This window comes from Ursus arctos, unplaced genomic scaffold (assembly GCF_023065955.2).
Source record: "Ursus arctos isolate Adak ecotype North America unplaced genomic scaffold, UrsArc2.0 scaffold_22, whole genome shotgun sequence".
Lineage (NCBI taxonomy): Eukaryota > Metazoa > Chordata > Mammalia > Carnivora > Ursidae > Ursus > Ursus arctos.
Window position 1 is genome coordinate 2,697,373 of NW_026622897.1, and position 11,843 is coordinate 2,709,215.

Genomic DNA, 11,843 nt, shown 5'->3' on the forward strand with positions numbered 1-11,843 from the left:
TGCAGCTCTTTGCCAGATCGGCAGACCTGTGGTCCATTTCTCCCTCTTGGACGTCTGAAGGTCCACATGAACAAGCCTGGCTAGATTGCTAGAGGATCAGAGACATCACATGGAGATGCCTACCCTGTGTGCAGATGATCTTAGAGACATGGGTAACCCCAGAACCAAGAAGAACCACAGGGGTGACTGATCACCTTGTAAACAGTAGTAATGGCTCATTGTTTTAAGTGACTGTGTTTTGGGGCAGTTTCTCACTGATAGAGAAACATTGCCCTACTCCACATGCTGCCTAATATTTGACGATATAATGATTTTCAATTCTTTTCTTGATTAATTTTTAAATATTAAATAATATATTTGAAAAATTTCCGAAATACACAAATAAGGAAATAATCCTGAAAGTAGCAAAGGAAAAAAAAAAAAAATCCTTAGAAGACAAATAAGGTTGACAGCAGATCTTCCCAGGGAAACTTGGCAGGCCAGAAGAAAGTGGCATGATATATTCAATGTGCTGAATGGGAAAACATGCAGCCAAGAATACTTTATCCAGCAAGGCTGTCATTCAGAGTAGTAGGAGAGACAAATAGTTTCCCAGACAAACAAAAGCTAAAGGAGTTCAAGACCACTTACACAGCCCTGCAAGAAATATTAAAAGGGACTCATTGAGTGAGAAAGACTGAAAGCAACAAAGATTAGAAAGAATCAGAGAAAATCTCCAGAAACACAGAATTTATAAGTAATACAATGGTACTAAATTCATATCTATCAGTAATCATTCTGAATGGGGATACCTGGGTGGTTCAAGTAGGCTAAGTGTCTGACTCTTGGTTTTGGCTCAGGTCATGATCACAGGGTCATGGGATCAAGCCCTTTGTTGGGCTATGTGCTCAGCACAGATTTTGCTTGAGATTCTTCCTCTCTCCCTCTCTCCCTCAAATAAATAATTAAATCTTAAAAAAATAATCACTCCGAATGTAAATGGACTAAATGCTCTAATCAAAAGACACTGGGTATCCCAATGGATTAAAAAAAAAAAACAAAAAAAACAAGACCCATCTATATGCTGCCTGTAAGAGACTCATTTTAGACCTAAAGTCACCTGAAGATTGAAAGTGAGGGGGGTGGAGAACCATCTATCAGGGTAATGGATGTCAAAAGAAAGCTAAAGTAGCCATATGTATAACAGACAAACTAGATTTTAAACCAAAGACTGTAATAAAAGATGAAGAAAGGCACTATATCATCATTAAGGGGTCTATCCAACAAGAAAATCTGACAGTTGTAAATATTTATGCTCCAAATGTGGGAGCACCCAAATATATAAATCAATAATAGCAAACATAAAGGAACTCACTGATAATAATACAATAATAGTAGGGGACTCTAACACCCCCACTTACAGCATTAGACAGATCATCTAAGCAGAAAATCAACAAGGAAATGACACACTGGACCATGTATTTCTTGTAAATGACCACAACAATGAATGACACACTGGACCATGTGGACTTAACCGATATATACAGAACATTCTTCCTAAAGCAGCAGAATAACCATTCTTTTCAAGTGCACATGGAACATTCTCCAGAATAGATTACATACCATATCACAGATTAGGCCTCAACAAGTACAAAAAGATTGAGATCATACCATGCATACTTACAGAACAAAATGCTAAGAAACTTGAAGTCAACCACAAGAAAAAATTTGGAAAGATCTCAAATGCATGGACGTTAAAGAACATATTACTAAAGAATGAATGGGTTAACCAGTAAATTAAAGAAGAAATTTTAAAAACACATGGAAGCAAATGAAAATGAAAACATAAGAGTCCAAAACCTTTGGGATGCAGGAAAGGGAAGGGTATAGCAATACAGGCCTTCTTCAAGAAACAAGAAAAGTCCCAAATACCTTATTCCTAAAAGATCTGGGAAAAGAACAGAAAATAAAGCCTACCAGCAGCAGAAGAAGGGGGATAATTAAAATCAAAGCATAAATAAATGATACAGAAACAACAACGACAACAAACATAGAACAGATCAACGAAACTAAGAGCTTATCCTTTGAAAGAATTAACAAAATTGATAAACCCCTAGCCAGACTTTTCCAAAAAAAGAAAGAAAGAAAGAAAGAAAGAAAGGACTCAAATAAATAAAATCACAAATGAAAGAGGAGAGATCACAACCAATACCACAGAAATATGAACAATTATAACAGAATATTATGAAAATTTATATGCGAACAATTTGGGCAATCTGGGAGAAATGGATACATTCCTAGAAACTGAATCAGGAAGAAACAGAAAGTTTGAGCATCCACATAAGCAGAAAAGAAATTGAATCAGTAATCAAAAGTTCCTCCCAAAAAACAAAAGTCCAGGGCCAGGTGGCTTCTCAGGGGAATTCTACCAGACATTTAAAGAAAAATAATACCTGTTCTTTTGAAACTGTTCCAAAACATAGAAATGGAAGGAAAACTTCCAGATTCATTCTACAGGCCAGAATTACCTTGATTCCAAAATCAAAGACCCCACTAAAAAGGATAATTACAGACCAAAATCCCTGCTGAAAATGGATGCAAAAATTCTCAACAAGATACTAGCAAATTGAATCCAACATAACAATAAAAGCATTATTCACCACCATCAAGTGGGATTTATTTCTAGGCTGCAGGGGTGATTCGGTATTCCCAAATCAATCAATGTGATGCACCATATTAATGAAAGAAAGGATAAGAACCATATGATCTTATCAATAGATGCAGAAAATGCATTTGACAAACGACAGCATCCATTCTTGATAAAAACCCTCAACAAAGTAGGGTTAGAAAGAACATACCTTAATATAATAAAGGCCATATATGAAAAACCCACAGGTAATATCATCCTCAATAGGGAAAAGCTGAGATATTTTCCTCTATGGTTAGGAGCAAGACAGGGCTATCCACTCTCATGACTGTTATTTAACATGTTACTGAAAGTGCTAGCCTCAGAAATCAGACAACAAAAAGAAATGAAAGGCATCCAAATCAGCAAGGAAGAAGTCAAACTTTCACTCTTCGCAGACACCTTGATATTCTGTAGAAAACATGGAAGATTCCGTCAAAAAAATTGCTAGAACTGATACATGAATTCGGCAAAGTCACAGGATATAAGATCAACATACAGAAATCTGTTCATTTCTATATGCCAATAATGGAGCAACAGAAAGAGAAATCAAGGAATCAATTCCATTTAAAATTGCACCAAAAGCCATGAGATACCTAGGAATTAACCTAATCAAAGAGATAACGAATCTGTACTCTGAAAACTATGGAACCCTTATGAAGTATATGGAAGAGGACACCATGAAATGGAAGGACATTCCATGGTCATGGATTGGAAGAACAAATGTTGTTAACCTGCATATACTACCCAAAGCAATCTAAGCAATCTACACATTTAATGCATTCCTTATCAAAATACCATCAGCATTTTTCATGGAACTAGAACAAACAATCCTATAATTTGTATGGAATCACAGAAGATCCCAAATAGCCAAAGCAATTTTGAAAAGGAAAACCAGAGCTGGAGGCATCGAAGCTCCGGGCCTCAAGCTGTATTACAAAGCTCTAGTCATCAAGACAGTATGGTACTGGCAGAAACACAGACATAGAGCTAAATGGACTAGAATAGAAAACTCAGAAATGGACCCACAACTGTATGGTCAACTAATTTTTGACAAAGCAAGAAAGAATATCCAATGGAAAAAAGACATTCTCTTCAAAAATGTTGTTAGGAACACTGGACAGGAAGAAGCAAAAAAATGAAACTGGATCACTTTCTTACACCATGCACAAAAATAAATTTAAAATGGATGAGAGACCTAAATGTGAGAGGAAACCATCAAAATCCTAGAGAACACAGGCAGCAACCTCTATGACATTGGCTGTAGCAACTTCTTACTAGACACATCTCCAAAGTCAAGAGAATCAAAGACAAGAATGAACTATTGGGACATAATCAAGATAAAAAGCTTTTGCACAGTGACAGAAACAACAAAACTAAAACAACCTATGGAATAGGTGAAGACATTTGCAACGATATATCTGATAAAGGGTTAGTATCTAATATATATAAAGAATGTATCAGACTCAACACCCCCAAAAAAATATTCCAGTTAAGAAATGGGCAGAAGACATGAATAGACAGTTTCCAAAGAAGACATACAGATGGCTAACAGACACATGAGAAGATGCTCAACATCACTCCTCATCAGGGAAATACAAATCAGAACCAGATGAGATACTCTCTCACACCTGTCAGAATGGCTAGAATTAACAACACAGGAAACAACAGATGGTGGTGAGGATGCAGAGAAAAGGGAACCCTCTTACACTTTAATGGGAGTGCAAACTGGTGCAGCCATTCTGGTAAACAGGATGGAGGGTTCTCAAAAAGTTAAAAATAGAGGGCCCCTGGGTGGTTCAGTCAGTTAAAAGTCTGACTCTTGTTTTCGGCTCAGGTCATGATCTCAGGGTCATCAGATCAAGCCCTTCATCAGGCTGTGCCCTGAGTGTGGATCCTGCTTAGGATTCTCTCTCTCTCTCTCTCTCTCTCTCTCTCTCTGACCCTCACCGCCCCCTACTGCATGTTTTCTCTCTCTCTTTCAAAACAAAAACAAAAACAAAAAACAAAAACTACCTACAACCCAACAATTGCTCTAGTAAGTATTTATTCAAAGGATACAAAAATACAGGTTCAAAGGGGTACATGCACCCCAATGTTTATAGTAGCATTATTAACAATAGACAAACTATGGAAAGAGCCCAAATGTCCATTGACTGATGAATTGATAAAGAAGATATGCTGTGTGTGTGTGTGTGTGTGTGTGTGTGTGTGTGTGTGTGTGCGTGTGTGTGTGTCTATATCTCTGATGGAATGTTATTCAGCCATAAAAAGTAATGAAATATAATCATTTGCAATAACACAGATAGAACTAGAGTTTATTATGCTAAATGAAATAAATCAGAGAAAGACAAATACCATATGATTTTACTCATACATGGAGTTTAAGAAACAGAACAGATGGACATAGGGGAAGGGAAGGAATGATAAAGTAGAAACAGAGAGGGAAGCAAACCATAAGAGATGCTTAACTACAGAGAACTAACTCTGAGGGTTGATGGAGGGAGGTGATGGAGGGGATGGACTAGATGGGTGATGGGTATTAAGGGAGGCACTGGTTGTGATGAGCCCTTGGTGTTATATGTAAGTGATGAATCATTAAATTCTACACCTGAAACCAATTTTACCATATATGTTAACTAACTAGAATTTAAATAAAAACTTGAAATGAAAAAAAAATAAATGAATAATTTAACCCTCCTTTCTTCTTATAAATGTTACTTAGTAGCTTAATTCTCCCTATGTAATTCTTTGTATAGAAGTTGATAAAAGTCTCACCTGTACAATTTCCTTCTTTTACAATTAGATTATTATTTTTAACCTATATTTTTATTTTACATTGTCTAAAGTCCTATAATTTTCAGTGACTTCTGCACCCACAACCAAGTGTTCTCTGCTTTTTTCATGCAATAACTCTAAATGTTAAGGAACATGAAAAGCATTTATATTATTGTTTGCTATGTGTATTATCTCTGGCCAAGCACTGTGTTGGGACTATATTTCCATCTTTCAGGGCTGATCCCTCCGTAATTGTCCATTCAGAGAAGAATATTTCTAGCCTCAAAATCTACCACATTGTTATTATCTAGTCGCACATGCTTGCTCTTCTCTCCTATAATTCTAAGGCTGAGGCATCCCTTCCCACTTGATTCCTTTACTCTCGCCGATCTAAGGACATTGTTCAATAATAGTCCCATTGCTGTCCTACATCATTTTCCTGCTGAATGATGTCATTACTATAACCATAAAACACATCATAATGAACCCATTAAACGCACACACACACCCCTCACTTCCCCACAACTCCTCAAAAGCTCCCCAAACTCCCTTTATTCTCTCTCAGATCAGTTCCAATCACTCTTCTGTCTCTATCCTTGTATCAAAAAAATTCCTATTAATGTAACCAGGGTCTTCCACGTGCCAAATTAAATGTTTAATCCTCAATCACTGTTTTGACCAATTAGAAATATTTCATAGTGATATTTGCACCTCTTCCAGAAACCCTTCATTCATTTGCCTTCCAAATCACAACCGTGTCTTGGCTCTCCCATTACTTCACTGGCTGCTTCTCTTAGTGAACTTTGCCAGTTAATCCATAACTCAAGGCCTGTGCTCTATGTATCCTCACTTATGTAGCAGGCCAATCCAGTGTCTTGGTTTTCAGTACTGGTGATATAGAGGAAGGCAACACACGATTTTATCCTCCAGCCTATACCTGTCCCCTGAATGCCACACTCATATAGCCAGTATCAAATGGGCATCTGTTTGATACCTGGTAGGCATCTCAGTCCCCCTAAACCTACCACCTTTTAGAGGGTTTTCCATATTATTCTTCTAGTTTTTCAAAGTAGAACACTTAAGACTTATGTCCTTCTCCCATTGTTGAGAGACAGTTCTGTTGGCTTTACCTTCCAAACATGAAGATTGCTCTCTGCCCGTCCATCCTTCATCCAGATCCAGACTACTATCAACTCTGAATATCTGCAGTAGCTTTCTGAGTCCTATTTCTGGGTCTTCCTTGGTCCCATCCTTCTCATTGTCATCTCCACCTCATAGCCAGAGTGATCTTGATAAAATGTAACTCTGATAACTTAATTCATTCATCTGCTCAAAATTCTCAAGTACTTTTCCATCTTATAGCAAAAGTGAAAGGTAACTTATATGGTCTGGACCTTGGGAAAGTCCTAATCTCATGCCCTTTCCTTCCCCCACTCCTCTCTGCCTATGAATTCCAGCCACACGAACCTCCTTGCTCCTCCTCAAACACACCAAGGACACTCCTGTCTCAGGCCATTTCTCCTTGCTTTTCCCTCTGTCTGGAATGCTCTTCCTTCACATTTCTCAATGGCCAGCTCCCTCCCTTTCATCAAGTCTTATTCTACTGACTGATAAATTTGTTTCTATATATATAATATAGATATAAATATAGTTTCTATATCCCTCTCTTCCCCACTGAATTAAAAGCTCCATGAGGACAGGAACTTTGTTTTCTGCTTGATGTCCAATGCCTTACATACAGTCATTATTCACTATTTTCAGGTTTACTGAATAAATCAATATTTTATTGATTTTGTGCATTTTAAAAAGTCCTTCCCCTGGGGCGTCTGGGTGGTGCAGTTGGTTAACTGTCTGACTCTTGGTTTCAGCTCAGCTCATGATCTCAGGTTCATGAGATCAAGTCCCATTTCGGACTCTACACTCAGCACAGAATCTGCGTAAGATTCTCTCTCCCTCTCCCTCTGCCCCTCCTGCTCATGCTCTCTCTCTCTCTCTCTAAAATAAATAAATAAAATCTTAGAAAATATATAAATAGTACAGCTTGAAATCCGGCAACGTGATGCCCCCAGCTTTGTTTTTCCTTTTCAACAATTCCTTGGTGATTCAGGGCCTTTTCTGGTTCCGCACAAATTTAAGGGCTGTTTGTTCCAGTTCTTTGAAAAATGTCATTGGTATTTTGATCGGGATGGCACTGAAAGTGTAGATTGCTCTGGGTAGCATAGACATTTTAACTACGTTTATTCTTCTGATCCATGAGCATGGAATATTTTTCCATCTTTTTGTGTCTTCTTCAACGTCTTTCAAGAGTAATTTGTAGTTTCTAGAATAAGGATCCTTTACGTCTCCGATTAAGTTAATTCCAAGATAACATATGATTTCTGGTGCTATTGTAAATGGAATGGATTCCCTAATTTCTCTTTCTTCAGTCTCATTGCTCGTGTCTAGAAATGCAACTGATTTCTGAGCATTGATTTTGTATCCCGCCACATTACTGAATTGCTCTGTAACTTCTAGTAGTTTGGGGGTGGAGTCTTCTGCACAGCCAAGGAAACCATCAAAAAAACTAAGAGGCAGCCCATGGAATGGGAGAAGATATTTGCAAATGACACTACAGATAAAAGATAAGTATCCAAGATCTACAAAGAACTTCTCAAACTCAATACACGTGAAACAAATAATCAAATCAAAAAATGGGCAGAAAATAGGAACACACACTTTTCCAATGAAGACCTACAAATGGCTAACAGACACATGAAAAAATGCTCAATCATTAGCCATCAGGGAAATTCAAATCAAAACCACATTGAGATACCACCTTACGCCAGTTAGAATGGCAAAAATGGACAAGGCAGGAAACAACAAACGTGGATAAAGGGGATCCCTCTTACACTGTTGGTAGGAATGCAAGTTGGTATAGCCACTTTGGAAAACAGTGTGGAGGTCCCTTAAAAAGTTAAAACTTAAGCTACCCATGATCCAGTCATTGCACTACTGGGTATTTACCCCAAAGATACAGACGTAGTGAAGAGAAGGGCCATATGCACCCCAATGTTCATAGCAGCATTGTCCACAATAGCCAAATTGTGGAAGGAGCTGAGATGCCCTTCAGCAGATGACTGGATTAAGAAGATGTGGTCCATATATACAATGGAATATTAGCCATCAAAAAGAACGATTTCTCAACATTTGCTGAGACATGGATGGGACTGGAGGAGATAATGCTAAGCGAAATAAGTCAAGCAGAGAAAGACAATTATATGGTTTCACTCATTTATGGAACATAAGAAGTAGGAAGATCGGTAGGAGAAGAAAGGGAAGAAGAAAGGGGGGTAAAAAGAAGGGGGAAGGAACCACGAGAGACTATGGACTCTAGGAAACAAACTGAGGGCTTCAGAGGGGAGGGGGGTGGGGGAATGCTATAGACTGGTGATGGGTATTAAGGAGGGCATGTATTGCATGGTGCACTGGGTGTTATACGCAACTAATGAATCATGGAACTTTATATCAAAAACTTGGGATGTACTGTATGGTGACTAACATAATATAATTAAAAATATTATTAAGTAAATGTGAAAAAAATAAACATTAATCTCATCTGAAAAATAAAAAAATATATATAAATAACAAGTCCTTCCCCTGGTTTCTGCACCTTCTTTTTCTTTTATCATCTTTGAATTCACTTTTATTTTCATTGTTTAACCTTTGTTGACATATAATTTCTATGCAAAACATTGCACTTGTTTAATGTATACGTAGTGATGAGTTTGGACACATGCTTCCACCTGTGATACCATCACTTCAGTGATGGGTTAGCATTGTACATAGTGTTCTTAAATTTTATTGTATTAACTTTATTAATCTCTTTCTTTATGTTGTGTACTTTTTGAATCTTGGAAATTTCCTAATAATCAAATCTCATAAAGACACTGTCCTCTATTTTTCTCCTCCTCATAACTTAAAAGTTTCGGTTTTCACATTGTGGTCTTTACCCCATGTAGCATATACTCTTGTGTAAGTTTGAGGTATAACAAGTATATATGTGAGATTGTGTATTTTTTGCAAACTAATTTCTTGAATCATTTTTTTTTATTTTACCACTGCAACATGACATAGTCTATATTGTTCATTTTTATCCTTTGTATTCTTTTTTATGTCTCTGTTTGTCTATCCATATGCCAACTGATAGAGCTTTTTGCTTCAAAGTTTTATTTAAATTCTACTTAGTTAACATATAGTATAATATTGGTTTCAGGAGTAGAATTTAGTGATTTGATACTTACATATAACACCCAGTGTTCATCACAACAAGTGCCCTCCTTAATATCCATCACATTTAGCCCATCACTCCCCTACCTCCCTCCATCAACCCTCAATTTCTTCTCTGTAGTTAAGAGTCTCTTATGGTTTGCTTCCCTCTCTCTCTCTTTTTTTTCCTTCCCCTATGTTCCTCTGTTTTGTTTCTTAAATGTCACATATGAGTGAGATCATATGGTATTTGTCTTTCCCTGACTTATTTCACTTAATATTATACTCCCTAGCTCCATCCACATCATTGCAAATGGCAAGATTACATTCTTTTTTGATGGCTGAGTGATATTCATTGTATACATACCACATCTTCTTTATCCATTCATCAGTCAATGGATATTTGGGCTCTTTCCATAAGTTAGCTATTGTTAATAATGTTGCTATAAACACTGGGTGCGATATATCCCTTCGAATAAGTATTTTTGTATCATTTGGGTAAATACCTAGTAGTGCAAATGCTGAGTCGTAGGGTAGGTCGATTTTTAACTTTTTGAGGAATCTCCATACTGTTTTCCAGAGTGGTTGCCCCAGTTTGCATTCCCACCAGCAGTGTAAGAGGTTCCCCTTTCTCTGCATCCTCATCAACATCTGTTGTTTCCTGTCTTGTCAATTTTAGCCGTTCTGACTGATGTGAGGTAGTATCTCATCGTGGTTTTGATTTGTATTTCCCTGATGAGGAGTGATGTTGAGCATATTTTTATGTGTCTGTTGGCCATCTCTATGTCTTCTATGGGATAGTGTCTATTCATGTCTTCTGCCTATTGCTTAATTGGATTATTTGTTTTTTGGGTGTTGAGTTTGGTAAGTTCTTTATAGATTTTGGATTCTATCCCTTTATCAGATATTTCATTTGCAAATATCATCTCCCATTCCATAAGCTGCCTTTTACTTTTGTTGATTGTTTCCTTCACTGTGGAGAAGCTTTTTATCTGGAGTCCCAATAGTTTGTTTTGCTTTTGTTTCCCTTGATAGAGCTTTATATCATGTCTTGATTTGTATGTAGGCAATCTCCATCCCTTTAACACAAAATTGTTTTCTTAGGTCTTCTTAGTATTTTACTTTCTAAACAAGGTGTATAAACAAACTATCAAATTCAAGAAAATTCCCTGTTTTTTCTTTGTTATTCCATTGGGTTTATAGATTAATTTGGGTAGGAAATTGAAACCTTTACATTTGTCTTCTAATCATTGATGGTGATTTCCCTCAAAGCAGTTAAAACTTCTTTTCTTGTCACTCAGTGATTTTTTAAAAATATTTTTCCACACATACATTGCAAGTATTTATTTACAATTACCTTCAAATATCTTATGATGTTCATTGCTATTGCAAGAAGAAGCTTTAAAAAGCAAACACTTCCTATCATCTTTTAAATACAAGAATGATGTTAAATTTTGTATATTGATCTGAATTCTTGCAAATCCAGGGAATATATTATTAATTTGAAGAGATTTTTTTAGTGAATAAAATCATATTTTTCAAGAACAATAATGATTTTATTTCTTGTGTTCCAAACTTTTTATTTTTGGCTTTACTGGCTTGGAACTCTAGTGCAAAACTGAATAGAAATGTTTTTTATTTGTATGTTATTTAAAGGTGATACTCAAATATTTCTGCATAAGAAGGCTATAGATTTTCAAACATTATGTGTTTTTCCTCTATTTCTATTTTGTTGGTAGGCTTCTTATTAAATATATGCATTAGATTAAGGAATTGCTTTTCTTTCTGTTTTTCTAAGTTTTAATTATTTTTTTATCATAAATGAATTCTCAGTCATATTGAATGCCTTTATAAACTTCTTAAAATAATTGCATCTACTTTTTAATCTGTTATTTTGAGGAAAGCTATCCCAAATATGTCTGTTACTAAACTGTAACCCCTTCTTAGAGTAAATAGTATCATTAAATACTAACTAATAAATATTAATATTATTTCACACATGGCTAGATTTGCTTTGCTAACATGTTTTTTTAGAATCTTTACATGAGCATTTGTGAGAAATCACCCAGTATTCTAACTTTTCCTCTTCCCTAATTTTGTTTCAGTTTTATATAAGCCCTGTAAAAGAATTTAAGAAGTGTACTTCTCTTTTTTA

At 36.3% G+C, this 11,843-nt stretch overlaps 1 long non-coding RNA gene across 1 annotated transcript in view; it reads left to right on the plus strand.

Annotated features, from left to right (window-relative positions):
* The window catches only part of LOC125282525 (uncharacterized), a 169,727-nt gene that overhangs the window by 685 nt on the left and 157,199 nt on the right, over window positions 1–11,843 (plus strand). The window lies entirely within an intron of this gene.